Here is an 11,723-nt window from a genome sequence, read left to right on the forward strand (position 1 = left end):
GTTGGTTGATAGAGTTCCGGTTGGAGTGTCATGCTTCTAGGAATTCTTGTGCGTGTCTCTGTTTGGCTTGTCTAAGGATGGATGTGTTGTCCCTGTTGAAGTGGTGTCCTTCCTTATCTATATGTAAGGATACTAGTGAGAGAGGGTCATGTCATTTTGTGGCTAGTTGGTGTTTATATATCCTGGTGGCTAGTTTTCTGCCTGTTTGACAATGTAGTGTTCGTTACTGTTCTTACGCAGTATTTTGTAAATACATTCGTTTTGCTTATTGTCTGTATAGGGTCTTTCAAGTTCATTAGCTGCTGTTTTAGTGTGTTGGTGGGTTTGTGGGCTATGATGATGCCAAGGGGTCTGAGTAGTCTGGCAGTCATTTTCAAGATGTTTTTGATGTAGAAGAGAATGACTAGGATTTCTGGACACGTTTTGTTGGGGTTTATTGCTGAGAAATCAGTGGACTGTGCTCATTGGATACTGTATAGGTGATTTTCCTCTGCTCTGCATAGTTCCTCTGTGCTGCAGTGTGTGGTGGCTCATTGAAATAATGTTCTGATGCAGCTTCGTTTGTGGATGTTGACATTTTATTTCTGTAGTTCAATATTTGGTCCGTATATAATGTTTTCCTGTAGACGCTGGTTTGAAGTTCCCCATTGGATGTTCGCTCTACTGTGATATCTAGGAATAGCAGTTTGTTGTAGTTTTCCTCCTCTTTAGTGAATTTTATGCCAGTAAAGGTATCGTTGATGGCAAAGGTATTTATCCTCCCCAGACAAGACTGATAGCCTTGTCCACAACCCTGTTAAGCTGCCTCCTGCTCCCATTATCTTGCTTCACTCTGTATTACCATATGTATGTGAATCACCAATTGAGAATAGGCAAAACCCTTCTGTTTTAATCTCTTCCCATCAACACATGATTATGAATATGATAATCTGTCCCAGTAATCCATTCACTCGTTATCGACATCCTTCGGGCCTTGTAAAATTATAATTGCCCATCTTAAACAATATAACGACAATCAACCATGTGACCTATAGACCTTTGTATTATTCCTATAAAAAGTACTGCTTTCTGTGTACAGCAGAGACTTGTGCAGAAGTGTCATCACAAGAAGATGCACGACTTCTTGTGGGGACATTGAGAATCTCTCGCTGGCTGACCGATAATAAAGCATCTGCTATTGTACTGACACTTGTTGTCTGGATTTGTGGAACAAAATATACACCAACATTTGGTGCCATGACTCGGACCTCAGCATAGGGTACATCTCACTGGGCTGAGTAAGTGACACAAAAGTCTGAACTGAACAGAACAGAGTGTAAGGGTGCCCCGGGGTGTTTTATCCCATACTGCTCCTTGCGTTCAGCTAATCTTTTCCTCGCCCAGCGCCCAGTGAGACTGGTACCTTGGAGAGTTTGAACGAACCACCTGGGCCCAGCTTGTAAGGTAGGAAAGTTTTGTCAGATTGTTCTGAATTGCTGCGGGTGACATTGGCTACTCTGTATTGTTCCTGTAGGAAAAAGGTTGGGAAGTGTTCATCACTACCTGACGGATTCGGTTTAGGGAGCTGCCTCTTCCATATATGCTGGTGGAAATTAATATATAATAAAGAAAGAGGGCAGTCTCGGTAAATTTCTCACCCCGCAGTGTTGATGTGGCTGGTGGAAATTGTTTATAGCAGAGCAAGCAGTCATAGGGTAAAATGGGACAGTCCCTCTATGTAGTTGGGAAGGGGGACAATCTGTGAGAAAATACCTGATCAGGAAAATAGGGGTTGTAGGCCCCCCTCACAGATTGGTCATTTTGGTAAATTGTTATATGCAAATTAAAGGATATCCAATTTGAATTTCTGAGTGATTGTGATGGTACGTGTGGTGAAAGCTTTCATTTGAATAGATTCCAAAACTATGACTTAGCACTTTTAATTGCGATCATAGGAAAACAACTGACCAGGGTGCCAGTGTTTAATCCTGACTGTGTGGGTTTTCTGTTGTTGTTTGTTTCTTGTTTGTTAGCTTACAGAACGCTGGGCTGAGCTCTAAATTGCCAGAGAAAGGCTACCCCCGGGGTCAAGTAAGTCTTGTCTCACTGAGAAGGGTGGCCAAGCATCGGTCTGCCGTCTCACAGAGGACACAGAAGTGCCCCATTGCAAGTGTAAGGTGGGGGGAGAGGAAATATAGAGGGTGTGTGCAGAGACCCTTTGTGGGGCAGGATTCGTGTGATCTAATGCCTGGATACATTTGGGAAGGTGGCTGGAGGGCATCAGTTCCCTACAATTAAAGAGATCACATACAGTATCCCGAGGGGTCTTTCAGGAGACCCTTCCACGACCCCATCGTCCTATTCCCCTCAGGACCCCCAACATTACCGTCAGTGCTGAGCATTCTGACACTCGGGTGGACGAGGTCGTTGCTTTGGCCCCTGCCAGCCACGCAGGGGAGGCTGTTACAATTCTCAATACTGTGTTACAAGTTATTTGTGTCAGTACTCAACAGGGTCCTAGTGTCCCGATGGAAAATTATGGTGATTTGTGAAGCTTATCTGCTCATTCCTTAACACAAAAATCTAATCCTAACATTGAGGAAAATCACCTCAAACTTTAACATTTGTTCATTAAATGGAGGAATTACAGTGAACTGTATACAGTTTAATTTAAAAATTGTTAAACAGAGCATAAAGGTAGATCTGGATATACCAAAACAACAATATTGTTTTCAGAAAATGACACTGGTTGAATTGAATCTTTGTTTCGGACTTAGAGTCATAGAGATGTACAGCATGGAAACAGACCCTTCGGTCCAACTCATCCATGCCGACCAGATATCCCAACCCCATCTAGTCCCACCTGACAGCACCCAGCCCATATCCCTCCAAACCCTTCCAATTCATATACCCATCCAGATGCCTTTTAAATGTTGCAATTGTACCAGCCTCTACCACATCCTCTGGCAGCTCATTCCATCCACCCTCTGTGTGAAAATGTTGCCTCTTAGGTCTCTTTTATATCTTTCCCTTCTCACCATAAACCTATTCCCACTAGTTCTGGACTCCCCCACCCCAGAGAAGAGGCTTTGTCTATTTATCCAATCCATGCCCCTCATGACTTTATAAACTTCTATAAGATAAACTCTCAGCCTCCAATGCTCCAAGGAAATCAGCCCCAGCCTATTCAACCTCTCCCTATAGCTCAAATCCTCCAATCCTGGCAACATCCTTACATTTTTTCTGAGCCCTTTCAAGTTTCACAACATCCTTCTGATAGGAAGACCAGAATTGCACGCAGTATTCCAACAGTGGTCTAACCAGTGTCCTGTACAGCCGCAACATGACCTCCCAACTCCTGTACTCAATACTCTGACCAATAAAGGAAAGCATACCAAACACCTTCTTCACTATTCTATCTACCTGTGACTTCATTTTCAAGGAGCTATGAACTCCAAGGTCTCTTTGTTCAGCCAAACTCCCTAGGACCTTACCATTAAGTGTATAAGTCCTGCTAAGATTTGCTTTCTCAAAATGCAGCACCTCACATTTATCTGAATTAAACTCCATCTACCACTTCTCAGCCCATTGGCCCACCTGATCAAGATCCCATTGTAATCTGGGGTAACCTTCTTTGCTGTCCAATTTTGGTGTCATCTGCAAACGTACTAATTATACCCCTTATGCTCACATCCAAATCATCCAACAACCCTCCACCACCTCTCTCTGTCTTCTACCTTTGAGCCAAAAATCAATATTGAGGGTTAACTTGGAGAATCATGATTTAATCAAGGATTGTCAGTCTGTGAACGTCCTGCTTTACTTAACTTCATTGACTATTTGTGGTAGTAACAAGGAATAATGAGGGTAGTGCATTGGGTGTTGTTCACATTTTAGTAACATTTGAGGCAAATCCTACATGGCAGATATTTACGATAAACATAAAGGCCATGGAATAATGTGATGAGTTGGATCTATAATTGGCTCAGTGACAGGAAACAAAAGGTAACAGTTGATGGATATGTTTATGAATGGAAAGATGTTTCTGATGGCATTCCAAAGGGGTCATTTTTGGCTTCTTGCTGTTTGTGGTAATGATTCAGATATAAATATCCGAGGTATGATTAGGAAATTTGCAGATGTCACAAAAATGAGCTGGGCAACTGATATTGAAGACGATGGCAGTCAACTGTAGGAACATCAATGGTTTGGTTGAGTGGTTGTAAAGTGACAGATTAGAAGTGCCAAATCTGAAGAAGTGTGAGGTTATGCATTTGACAAATGAAGCAAAGGAATATACAACAAGTGGGAGGCAATCAAGACAGATAGAGGAATGACAGATCTTGGAGCGCATGTTCACAGGTTCCTAAAGATGACAGAACAGGTACATAAAATAGTAAAGAAGCATATGGAATGCTTTACTTGATGGGACAAGATGCTGAATACAAGAGCAGACACTGGTTAGGCCATAACTGCAATTTTGTAAACAGTTTTGGTCACCATATTACAGGAAGGACAGTACCACAATTCTCTCTCTAGAAAGAATACTGAAGAGATTTACAAGAATATTGCGAAGGCTTTATAATTGCAGTTATGTGGAAATAAGATTATGTGGCGACGCTTACAAAATAATGGGAAGCTTGGCTAGAAAAATCTGTTTTTTCTAGCAAAGATACCAAGAGATACCAAATTTGTTGCATGTCTCGCCCGTAGCTGTTCAAGGTTGTTTATCTCCACGTAATTTTCAGAGTGCTGCATCTCCTTTGTCAGTATGGAGTGCCATTCGCAGCTTTATTCTCTGTCAATTTCCCTTCCTCACTCAGAACTGAAGTATCAGTTCAATATTAACTTGCAAAGAAAAATCATGTAACAAAGCTTAAGGTACTGTTGTAAATATCTGTGTCTTTGGGTTCGTCATTATTTGTGCATATGAAGCATATTGACAAGACTTTCATTAATGCTGCCACAGTCATTTCACAGCCTCGGGCATTATAAATGAGCAATGACTGATCAGAACTGCTTGAAAAAAAACAAACTGGAGATTTAAATTGAAAGACTAGAACCAGGTAATTATAATGAAGTTCAGAGTTGGAAACTGTGCACATTCTATATTATAGCACTGGATTTTGATTAAATGAATTTCCAGTTTCTATTGGAGACTCTTAACAAAGCTCATACTTGATAGGAAAAAAATTATGATTTGATCAGCTGAGTGGAATATGCATGTAATTGAACAATCCTACTATAATTTCATATATACAACATGAAGCAGATTTGAATCATTTCTGTGACTTTGAAATCTGTTTATTAGTTCTTATTATTTCACAGTGCAATGTCTAGTCACTTGTTCGATTTTCATCTCTTATTAAATATGCTTATTACTCAATATTTTAAAATAATTTGCAATGTCCTGAACTGCATTATCACAGTTAATTAATTAATTGGCAAGGCTTTATACCTTGCCACATTGTCAGTGATCTGTGTCATCGCCTCATGGTTACTTTAAAGCATGGCTGCTTTGATTAATGTTCAATTGGTAACAGAAGTTATGGCACTATGAGGAAACATGTAGATAGCCTAGCAAGTGAGGAATTGTTAAGAGAAAGTGAGACTTTGTGCTCCTCATGCAAAACACTGGCACTAAACACGAGGTTGAATAACCTTCTTTGTGGTAGCTGCTTTTATTTTTACTCAATAAACTTGCCTAGGAGTAGGACAAATCTAATTGTTGGGATTCTTTACACTACTATTTCTGGACAGTATGGAGCAATACTTGCCTTAGATGTTGAAACTGGATGTATTAACGACATGTTTAAAAAAAGGGAACAGGAGAAACAGCATAAAGAAGCTAAAGCTGAATAAGATAAACAAGAGGGGCTAAAGCAACAAAGCTGTATAGAGAACCTAAGCACTTCACGGGATCCCAAGCTCATACCAACCCTGTTTGAGGAGGGAGGAAATGATACCGATGTAGTGGGGGAATGGGGATGTTACCCTAGTGCACTGGTGCCTCCCGTTGAGCCACCTATGACTCCATCCCTGCCACTGTACCCGAGTCCCTGTATAGCTGATTGGGTTAAGATGCACTCTAGGAAACCAGCAAGCACCCTGTTACCTTTGCACTGGTAACAGGGTAACAACTCTTGCTACTCAGCCACAAGATACTAGTGTGAGTACTCAACAGGGTCCTAGTGTCTGGACAGAAAGTTCTGCTGAAAGAATCTTAACATTTATAAAATTAATAATAGACAATTTGCTTGCCCCAGGGTTAAGACAGGTGAAACCCCATTTGGTAAGCCCTGGACCCACACTGAGGTCCGCGTCATGCTTCAAGATGCCCCCGATCTATTTAAGTGCCCAACATTAGTTTTAATTGGCTAGTACAAATCTGCTGTGCACTTTAATGAATTTGGCATACAGGACACATTGGGCAACTATTAAAGACTTTGATGTATTTCCCCTGGGTTGTGGGCTAATGCAGAGGCACAAAAAACTTGCCTTGAAAATATTGTTAAAACCGTACATGGAATGGCTGAGAGGTATTTAGATTTTGCACACTTGGTTAAGCAACAATGTGGCACAGCCAGGATTTATGACACTCAACTTCCAAGCTAAAAGCTGAGATATAGTGTATGTGTGAGACAGAGAGAGAGAGTACAACTCGTAGAAAGTTTAACCCTTTGTGATTCCCTTTGAATGCACATTTGTTTGTTGGTGATTGAATGTTTGTGCTTGTTCCAAGGTGCTCAAGATCCGGGACTGTTTTGAATCTGATTTGCATTTTGGAAATTTAACATGTTTTTTTAAGGTTAAGGATCCTTCCGTGATTATGAAATAAAATATTAATTCCTGTTCTTTTTATAGGTCATGACTGCTCTACTGTCAGTTTCTAACTAATGTCTTTTATCCTTACATGAAGGCCAACTTTATTCGATTTCAAATCAGTTTAATATGGAGGAAGTCAACATTATAACCTTTTTTGTTTCAGACTTGTTTGTTTCCATTTAATTTTAAGATTTCTGTGTTTCATTGGTGATAATTGATAAGGCCAGTTGTAGTCTTATTGAAGGAGTTCCCCTTCCTCAGTGACAATTGAAGTTTCACTTCAACATTAGGTTGTGATAAATCATGTAACAAAATTAATATCCTATGGTTAATATCTGTGTCTCTGGATTCGGCCATTATTTGTGCATTAGAAGTTTTTTCTTATCATCTGAGAAGACAAGACCTTTTAAGGCAGCTGCAGTCATTTCATGACCAATAGCATTGTAAATCAGCAATGACTGGTTAGGGCCACTTACTGAACCTATTCTTGGATTTAAAATAAGGGACTAAAACCGGGTAATTATAGTGGATTTCAAAGTTGAAAAGTTGAAGTTGTATCCATTTTATATTTTAAATATTAAATACTAAATAAATTAATTTTCAATTTATATTGATGACTTAAAATGTCTTAGTCACTTGTTGAGTTTCCACCCTGATAATGATTATTTGATTTATTATTTTTAATTATCAATTGCATTAGCCCAAATCACAAAATCAAAATTAATTGGCAGGATCACTTGGTTATATTCCTTTACATATTGTCAGTGACCGGTCTCATTGCCTCATGGTTAATTTGAAGCATGGCTGCATTAATTCGTTGTTAACTAAAGAATGGAAAGCTACCTTACTGGCCAGTTGAAGAAATTCTGCATGTGATTGGGGGATAGAGATGTGTGTATATATAATAGATGGAACTCCCAAAAGCTGGGAGGTGACTGTGAATGGGTAATATAATAATAATAATAGTAATAATATAATACAAAATAATTTTAAAAAAATAAAAGGGACATGAGAAAAAGTGTAAGGCCACTAAGGTTGAGGTACATAAAACACGATTAAAGCAACAATACTATAAAATAAAGAGTTTAGATTCTACTCGGAATCCCGAGCCTATCTCTGTCATACCGACCCTTTTGGAGGATTGGGATTTTGTTCTGTATACCCACTGAGCCCCTAACATCCCCTCATTGTCCCCAGCCTTAATTTAAGCCACCCGCTTATTACAAACCTTTCCTCCTTTTGGAAATGAAGCATCCAGTCTTCATAGCCGATATCATGGGGATAAGTGGCCTGCGCCATCCCAAACCGGGTCCCATCCCGGGAACTAGAGTTATGTTAATGAAGCATGCCCTGACTGCAAGACCAACCCAGCCAAATTTGCTCATTATGTCCAGGGTTGAAATGAATGTAAATGCAGTAAATTTCTGGGAGTAGCCTGAATATGAATGGCTTGTATTACAAGACTGAAAGATGAGCCTATCTGTCTGACGGAGTGACATACAATTGAACAATAATCAAGAAGCTTTTTTACCTTTGCATAACCCTATGCTTTTGCAATGTTTTCTGCCTGGAGTCACTGACATAATCCAGACCAACAGTACGAACCAGTCCAGGAATTTCAAGTCGCAAATGAGGTGAGTGGTGGTTTTCTATTGGGATGGCCAGAACCGGACTGAACCACGTTGCAAGTTACAGGTAAAACCAATTATACCCAGCACCCTCGTGATCCCATGCCGTATGCCACTGGGGGCAGAACCTACCTCATTTGCCTGCCTGACAACTATTGCTGGACAACCTTTTCCCGAGTGGACCCTGAAACTGGGGACAGGCAGGCCACAGCATTTCACCTTTAAGACTGGCAACAAAACAGCAAAACCCCCAGGGACAAATGCCTGGCCCTTACTTTAACTGTTGAACTGTGGCCACTGGGAGTGATGTGTGTTTAATGTTACTTTGGAGCTGGCGTGAGAATTGATATGCTTTTATCCTAGCAAAAGGAAAATCTACTCATATACACTGACTCTTTCATTGTGCTTTTAGTATGACCCACAATTTTGGAGCCTTGTGGGAACATTGAAGATTTTTAACCTCCAGGGGCAGCATTATAGTAATGCTGTTTTGTCCAACAAATCTGGTAATTATAAAGGTGTTCAGCTCATGCCGAGGAAACTGATACTGTTTCTAAAGTAGTGGGCAAGTAGATGCAGCTGCCAAACAGGCAGCCTTACACCCCAAACTTTTGATCCCATTGGGTTCCCCAGCAAAATCCGTTAGACACAGTGTAAGGATGGGTATGTCAGAACTGTGTAAAGTACAGAAATCACAGGGGAAGCACCTGCTGAAGTGCATACATTATAGCCTCAATTAGGGTACTCTCTCATTACTTAAACTAGAATATGGATGATCCCTACTAGATTAGTTTGTGTTCTTTCTTTGCTGCTGCCTATTTTAATTGACTATGTGTATTTTGTATACACTTGGGCAAGGGGGAAATGGTTTATACTTTATTGCAATGGACACTCCGCGGCCTCCAAGCTCATTGGGAAAGGCCTTTCAGGTCCTCCTCACCACCTCAACTGCTGCTAAGGTTGTCGAATGTTCCGCCTGGGTTCACCTTCATCATTGCAAGCTCATCAGACGAGGCCCTTGCAAGTGGGGAGATGATAAAGATTGAATTTGCCCAGCTGTGTGGACTTGCCATAGCCAGCATTGGTGCACAAGAAGGGATAGTTTATCTGTGCGATCTTGAGCAACCAGAGATGTATACCACCTACGTCAGGATGTTGTTCTTTATGCCAAGAAAATGACCCTTTGATACGTGGGACATTACCCAGGATGACTATCATAGTGGTCAACTACATCAACAAGATCGAACAATTCAATTGCTTAACAAGATCTAATGGTCTTTACCTTGTCATGGTGTTACGTGCCAGTTTGATTTCAGTTGTACTATGGGTTACCTTGGTAAGCCAAGTCCCCATTCAAATAGAACATGCCGTAAAAGAGAAAAAGGGGGAATATTATCCTTCACTAACAATTTGCTTTTCAAAAGTCATAATAGAATATGTGGCGAAGATGAAGTGGTTTGTTTTGCCCTTACTTCAGCAAATGACTCTCTACCCCATTTTATCCTTCCAAATCCTAATATGGGAGTATGGAATGGTCCTAGAATGGTTCTAAAACACTTACAGGAAGTATTATTTCTTTTGATTATTATTTATCCCCACCTGCTACTTGCTTATGGACTTCCTCTAATAAATCTGGGATAGTCTATCGGTATTGCTACAATAGTAAAATATAGGGGTGCGTTTATGTAAAAGCACCTAAAACTACCCCCTGTGCTATGATAAAGTGTACCAGTCATCAGTGCTTCTCATGCAAATGCCTTAAGGAGAAATGTGTCTCTATTACTGTTAGTATTCAAACCCTTTGTGAAACAGGAAATAACACCCACCTTCATTATGAAACCCCTAATGGCACCAGTGTCTAGCAATTATGGGATGGGTGGAACCATTCTGGGATAATAACCACATCTCTTATAAGGAGACCCACCTCATTTAATTAGATGGTTTTCACCCTCAGCGACCAGGACCAAACTGTGTAATCATGGACTATCCACATACTCGAGGAAGTTACGAAGATTGGCCCGCCTCTTATTGGGCAGGTCCCTCTATTATCTATACTAAACCTGTTTTTTTTTCAGTCAAAATAAAGCATCTGACTATATTGTCCTGAATAGAGCAAGTACTCATTGTGCTGTAGCTGTAGGAACACTATTTCTAACTACTGTTCCCTATCCAATTACCTGGCACCGAGATGTTAAACGTTCAATTTCTCCTAACTTTTGTGCAGAATGGAAGAATCCAAAGGCTCTATCAAAAAGTAAAACTCAGTCATTGGCATATGCAATTCTTAATGTTCTTTCCATAGGAGGGTCTTCAGGAGTTATTAGTCATGAAAATGATAATTATCTCATTTGTGGACTCATGATTTTGGGAAATGAGACAACTGCTGCCCTAATAGAAATTAGGAACATATCTTCAGAATTGCGGCTATTTACCCCCCAAAAAACGCTATGCCCTTGATTACATACTTGCAAAGGAAGGTGGAGTTTGCGCTATAGTCAAAGGAAAATGCATCATGGGGGTCACTGATCTTATCGGAAACGTTACTAGACATATAGATAACATCCACACTTTTGTCAACCAAATGAATGAAGGTGCAGGATGGGGAGATTGGGGTTTTGGCTCATGGTACAACTGGCTAATCAATATGGCTATGTATATTGCAATGTTTTAGTTGATCTTTTTGTTGGTATTGATATTGTTAAGTGTATTATTGTTAAAATATTAGCTTCTATTGACAACATTGATTCCATCCAGGAAATGCTTCTTCTCCACTTAGATGATGATGAAGCACCATTGCATGTCCCTGGTTCCTCTTCGGAGGAAGAGTAAGTATGGCAGTCTTTCACTGCCATCAAATTAGATTAATTTGATCGATACCTTTTATGGTGTGGTCATAGAATGATCAAAGAGGGGAATGAGGATCTAAAATTTGAATTTAGGCTGTTGTCAGAAGCAACATGTAGATTTTTATTAACCACAAAATGGCTTTTCAATTTAAAATAACATAACAAAATGGCTTTAGATTTTTCTTTGACACTGCGAATTGAACTGATGCTTTGCTGAGTTGGTTGTATTTAGAGATAAAACAATGGAGTTTTCATAATATGAATCATAAGGCAGTGATTTGGTATTCGAACTAACCTTGAACCAGCAAGCATGGGATGATTTTGTACGTAAAACAATCTGTTTCTCAGGAAATATTATTGGATTAACCTGCTGTAAATCATGTCACCCTATTACATTTGATTAATCTTTTCTTGTAATTAAGGCTGTGCTGTCTCATAAAAAAAA

Source organism: Hemiscyllium ocellatum, chromosome 14 (genome assembly GCF_020745735.1).
Source record: "Hemiscyllium ocellatum isolate sHemOce1 chromosome 14, sHemOce1.pat.X.cur, whole genome shotgun sequence".
NCBI lineage: Eukaryota > Metazoa > Chordata > Chondrichthyes > Orectolobiformes > Hemiscylliidae > Hemiscyllium > Hemiscyllium ocellatum.